Source organism: Nanorana parkeri, unplaced genomic scaffold (genome assembly GCF_000935625.1).
Source record: "Nanorana parkeri isolate BGI_ZX_2015 unplaced genomic scaffold, ASM93562v1 scaffold3457, whole genome shotgun sequence".
NCBI lineage: Eukaryota > Metazoa > Chordata > Amphibia > Anura > Dicroglossidae > Nanorana > Nanorana parkeri.
Window position 1 is genome coordinate 6,107 of NW_017309725.1, and position 6,348 is coordinate 12,454.

Consider the following 6,348-nt stretch of genomic DNA (forward strand, 5'->3'; position numbering starts at 1 on the left):
CTCTCGGCGCCCATCGGTTGCGACATGCAATGAAAATTATTAGTGCCCCCCCAGATCTGACTGTGGTATCTTATGTGCCCCCCCCCCTATATATTGTTCCTAGAGTCGCCACTGTGCACAAGGAAGGGTCGCTTCAAGAGGATCATCAATAGCACCATTACCAAATGTTTCATTATTTGCTCCCTCTGTGATGGCAGGATGAGCTCTGCCATATTCCCCTAACATGGATTCAAAGGTGGCCAACCAGTAATGGTCCCTCTCCTTGATAACCCAAATCCTGGGGTTCTTGCATAGGTACATCCTAAAACGTTTAATGTGAAAATGTCTTAATGCAGCTTAATGTGCCTAAACCTCAATCGATTGCCTTGACACTTTGCACAACCCAAGTCCTCACATTCCCAAACCTATCCTGAAGGTTTCATGCATTTTGGTTTCCCACAAGGCAAATGAGTGACATTAAGCTTGTTTTTTGGGGAGCTCAATGTGGCATAACGTGCAAAAAACAACTTAGATGTTAACCAATTTCCTTCAAACTTCCCATACCACACGAGTCTATCTATGCCAACATATTCTGACGATTTTGGGTCATTTGATTAACGATACCAAAAGTTTTTTCACATTAAACTCTTTTATTACAATCCTAAAACATTTAATGTAGACAGCTTAATGTGTAAAAAAGTATCTAAAGCTCAATCGATTGCCTTGAAACTTTGCACGACCCAAGTTCTCAGCTTCCCACACCTATCCTGGAGGTTTCATGCATTTTGGTTTCTGTCATTGCAACTGGCCGGAGCCAATGGCTACTTAGATGTCTAAATGATCAAAAATGAAGCCAAGAACACCGGAGCACGGCATTGAGCCCCGACCTGTGAGCATCAGTAAAGTCTCAACAGGACACATTTTGGGCCCATTCAGACCAGGGGCGTAACTAGAAGTCACAGGGCCCCATAGCAAAATGTTGTATGGGACCCTGTGATTTCTAGTCACACCCTTGCAGAGCCCACCTGATATCGCAAACAGCTCACCTGAGAGTGATCCTGCAGAGCCCACCATAGGCTCTATGGTGGGCTCTGCAGGGTCTCAGGTGGGCTGCACACCTCTTACCTGTCAGCCCTGATCCGCTGTCCACCTCCATGGTCGCTGGCAGGCCCCGTCTCCTCCGTCGCCGGGCCTTGCCTCCTCTTCTGTTGCCGGCCCTTGCCTCCTCTTCTGTCGCCGGGCCCCGCCTCCTCTTCCATCGTCGGGCCTGCCTCCTCTTCCATCATCGGGCCTGCCTCCTCCTCCTCTTCTGTCGCCGGGCCCCGCCTCCTCTTCTGTAGCCGGGCCCCGCCTCCTCTTCTGTCGCCGGGCCCCGCCTCCTCTTCTGTCGCCGGGCCCCGCCTCCTCTTCCATCATCGGCCCTGCCTCCTCCTCCGCTTCTGATGCCAGGCCCAGCCTTCCTCCTCCACAACTGCTGGCTGTCACTGACTCAGCAGCGGCTTTGAGGAGGAACGCACCGCGGCACAGATCACTGACAGGTTGTCGGCGATCAAACATCGAAACATTCTTCCTCACACACGCAAGTGACAGCCATCAGCCTGAGATGCCATAGCGACCCAGGCGGCCCGCATGGCATCAGGGGGATGTCCTGGCAACGCCCCCCCTGGGCCTCTGGCCCAATAGCGGCCGCCTGGGTTGTTATGGCGATTGTTATGCCACTGATTCAGATTCATTGGCTTGGAGAATGTATCCAAAATGCATTTGTTGAATCTCGATGCGTTTATTACGTGTCTCAGAAATAAATCCATGTGACTGAAACGACGTGCTGACGGCCCGTTCACACCCCTGCATCAGAAAATGCACATGGGCTTTACTCAAAGCGCAAAATATGTTTTTGGCTCATTTTCTATCTAATGTTATGCAATGCAAGATGCATTTTGCATCCCAAGCAACCAGGAAATATGGGCGCATGACTTAGAAGAACGCACTTATTAAAGGGCATGGTGCATCGTTGATGTGTTTTCCATGAGGTGCCATTGAATACAATGTAAGGTGGAATTACAAGAAAACCACAATGGACGGACCTCCAACGCAAAGAACTGATGTGAAGAGCTTCCTAGAGTGCATTGTTAACTATTTGAATGCGTTTTTAGCCCTCATTGATGCTTCTGCGTTTTTAGGTGATTTAGGTGACATTTGTTTTAAAGCTGAGAGGAGGGGAACGTTGTTAGTCACAAAATCACAGGAAAAACGCACGTTGCAAGCATTTATCATGTGTTTTTCAGGCACTCCCAATGAAGTCTCTGGGGCCAAAAGAATGCAATGCCATCCTAAAAACGCTCATGTACACTTTTGAGTGTCAGGCAACAAAGTAACCTGCGTCAAAGCCGGGCCCCGCCTCCTCTTCTGTCGCCGGGCCCCGCCTCCTCTTCTGTCGCCGGGCCCCGCCTCCTCTTCCATCATCGGCCCTGCCTCCTCCTCCGCTTCTGATGCCAGGCCCAGCCTTCCTCCTCCACAACTGCTGGCTGTCACTGACTCAGCAGCGGCTTTGAGGAGGAACGCACCGCGGCACAGATCACTGACAGGTTGTCGGCGATCAAACATCGAAACATTCTTCCTCACACACGCAAGTGACAGCCATCAGCCTGAGATGCCATAGCGACCCAGGCGGCCCGCATGGCATCAGGGGGATGTCCTGGCAACGCCCCCCCTGGGCCTCTGGCCCAATAGCGGCCGCCTGGGTTGTTATGGCGATTGTTATGCCACTGATTCAGATTCATTGGCTTGGAGAATGTATCCAAAATGCATTTGTTGAATCTCGATGCGTTTATTACGTGTCTCAGAAATAAATCCATGTGACTGAAACGACGTGCTGACGGCCCGTTCACACCCCTGCATCAGAAAATGCACATGGGCTTTACTCAAAGCGCAAAATATGTTTTTGGCTCATTTTCTATCTAATGTTATGCAATGCAAGATGCATTTTGCATCCCAAGCAACCAGGAAATATGGGCGCATGACTTAGAAGAACGCACTTATTAAAGGGCATGGTGCATCGTTGATGTGTTTTCCATGAGGTGCCATTGAATACAATGTAAGGTGGAATTACAAGAAAACCACAATGGACGGACCTCCAACGCAAAGAACTGATGTGAAGAGCTTCCTAGAGTGCATTGTTAACTATTTGAATGCGTTTTTAGCCCTCATTGATGCTTCTGCGTTTTTAGGTGATTTAGGTGACATTTGTTTTAAAGCTGAGAGGAGGGGAACGTTGTTAGTCACAAAATCACAGGAAAAACGCACGTTGCAAGCATTTATCATGTGTTTTTCAGGCACTCCCAATGAAGTCTCTGGGGCCAAAAGAATGCAATGCCATCCTAAAAACGCTCATGTACACTTTTGAGTGTCAGGCAACAAAGTAACCTGCGTCATCGGGTGTAACGGCATTCTTCATGATGTGCGTTATCACGCTGTGGGTGCCAATGTGGCCCTTAGAGCCGAACTGTGCGCTGACTTGTGACAAACACAGCCAATAACATACAAGTAAAAGTAACAATGTTACTGATATCAACCCAACTGTTACTGAAAACACCATTGTGCAACGCTCGAAAAGCACAAATCACGGTACCGTGCATCGCCGTTTATTTTGAATGGCACCCTAACACACCAATGCCTCACAGCACAACGCACATTTCCTGCGTGTCGGTGACCCCTGTGATGTGCACAGTTCTGGGACAGATTTAGCATTGAGGGCTCGTTCGCACCGTGTGCGGCGATCTGCGTTTTTTTCTGCACTTGATCAATGCAAACAATTGTTTTCCATGTGCCCCGTTCACGCTGCAATGCTGCCTTCAGGTGGGAGGCCGCGTGTAGCGGGACTCGGCAGACATGTATTTTTCTGCAACGCACCAGAGCTCACCCAACATCACCGTCTGTTGCGGTGCATAGCGATGAATGTCCCTTTGATAGTTCAATTAAGTTTAAAAGGAACGTAAACGCGAAGCAAACAACCCCCCCACACACACACACAGCTGGCACACAGACACGGCACACACACAGCTGGCACACAGCAGACACACACGGCACACACACACGGCACACACACAGCTGGCACACAGCAGACACACACGGCACACACACACACACGGCACACACACAGCTGGCACACAGCAGACACACACGGCACACACACTCACACGGCACACACACAGCTGGCACACAGCAGACACACACGGCACACACACAGCTGGCACACAGCAGACACACACGGCACACACACACAAGTCTTCACGTCCTCCAGTTGTCACGTGACAATGCACCACCGAAGGAATCCCATTCTTTTCTATGGGGCCCCATTCACACCTATTGGAACACACTTCTGTGCACCGTGGAAAATGGCGCAGGTGCTTCTGTTAGTGCGTTGGATCCATAGACTTAAAGGAAGTGCATGAAAAATGCATGTAACATGGACATGTGAGCATTTTACTGCATGGCATCAAGGACCCCACCCCCTAAATGACAACCTCTACTTTATTTCACTGTCACTGAGGAAAACAAAAATTGCAATACACAGTAAAACAATAAAAAACGCATGCAGCTAGTGTACCAGGCCCCGCTCACACCTGTGCGATTTAACACACATTTGCACATATTATTATCCTGCGTTGTTGCACATCAAAGTGCAACAACGCAGAACAAGAGGATTACCATTGTTTTCTGTGGGGTCCGTTCACACCTGTGGGTTGCGCTGCCGTTTGTCTGGGACAAATACTACAGGATTGTTGTTTTTTTTTTAAACACAAAACACCAAAGCGACTTTAATGGCAACGCACAATAAACGGCTGACAAATGTAGGAAAAAAACATGAAAAGCGTGCATGCGAATGCACCAAAATTGCGGTCAAATGAAGGCACAACAGTGTGAGCGGATAGAATTTCACTCCAAACAGGCGCATCATGTAGAAGTGGTCGGGGGCCTGTTTTATTCTGTCACAATGCTATGAATGAAGATGAAACCTTAGGCCCCGATCACACTGAGCGGTTAATGGCGCGATTTCCGCCGCAAAATCGCGCATATTTCCGTGCGATATCGCTCTATGTAGCTCGTCCGATGCATTTCAATGGAGCTGATCACATCTCAAAGGTCAATGTCGCCTGTAGCTTGTCGCTGTAGCTTGTCGCTCGTACACGACCCTTTTTTGCGCGGATGTCGCGTGATTCGGCTCCAATAGATTCTATAGTGTTGCGCAAAATCACGCATTACCGGCGATATTGCGCGATATCGCGCTACAGAAGGGTCACTTTTGCACTGCAAAACGGAAGGAAAGAATGATGTCACATCAAGATCGCTGTTGATTGGTTACAGCCCAATGTAGCAGCGACCGAGTCCCACCCAAAAAACACGATACGTTGCGCGATAAAATGTGCAATGTCGCTCAATATCGCGCAATGCAGCTCCTAGCCGCTGAAAAAACGTGCAGTATCCATGTCGCTCAGTGTGAATGGGGTGTCATAGTGAACCTGTCCCGCTATCTGCCACATTGCGATCGCATAGCATTGCCGTGATGTGCGGCAGAACTGATCATTGGATTTCCTGCATCTCCTGGTAAGGTGCCCACACACCTTGTGATAATCGTACGATAATCGCGGGAAATCCCGCCATCGTACGATTATCGTAAGGTGTATGGAAGGCGTGCGACCTCTGCTACTGTACGGTCTCACGACTTTTATCTTAGGAACATGTTCGAAAACCAGCCGAACATCGTACGATTTTCGGCTGGTTTGTGACATATTCGCAAGATAAAAGCCGCACGGGCCGGTGTGCGCAAACGCAGCGTTGCGGTCATCGGAAGCCCACCCCTCAGTGGGGCGGGCTTGCGATTATCGCAAGTATTGTCTGCCTGTCCAAGATAGGCAGATCGTACGTTTTTTTAATTACCTTACAACCCTCGCAAGACAAACGGCGAGGGTTGTAAAGGTGCCCATACACTGCACGATTATCGTACGATAATCGTATGCGATCGGTTTTTCGTACGATAATCGAGCAGTGTGAACGGAGACGTGGGACCGTTTCTACTGTACGGTCGCACGTCTTCTGTCGAACCAGCATGTTCGAAAACCAGCCGGGAATCGTACGATTCTCGGCTGGTTAGAACGGTGCTCGGAAGACAAATGCCGAGCGGGCCGGTGTGCGCACGCTGCCCGTTCAGCATTGCGGTCATCGGAAGCCCGCCCCTCAGGGGGGCGGGCTTGCGATGATCGAGAGTGCGATCTGCCTGTCCAAGATAGGCAGATCGTACGTTTTTTTAATCCCTGTACAACCATCGCAAGACTAAAGTCTTGCGATGGTTGTAGAGTGTATGGCCACCTT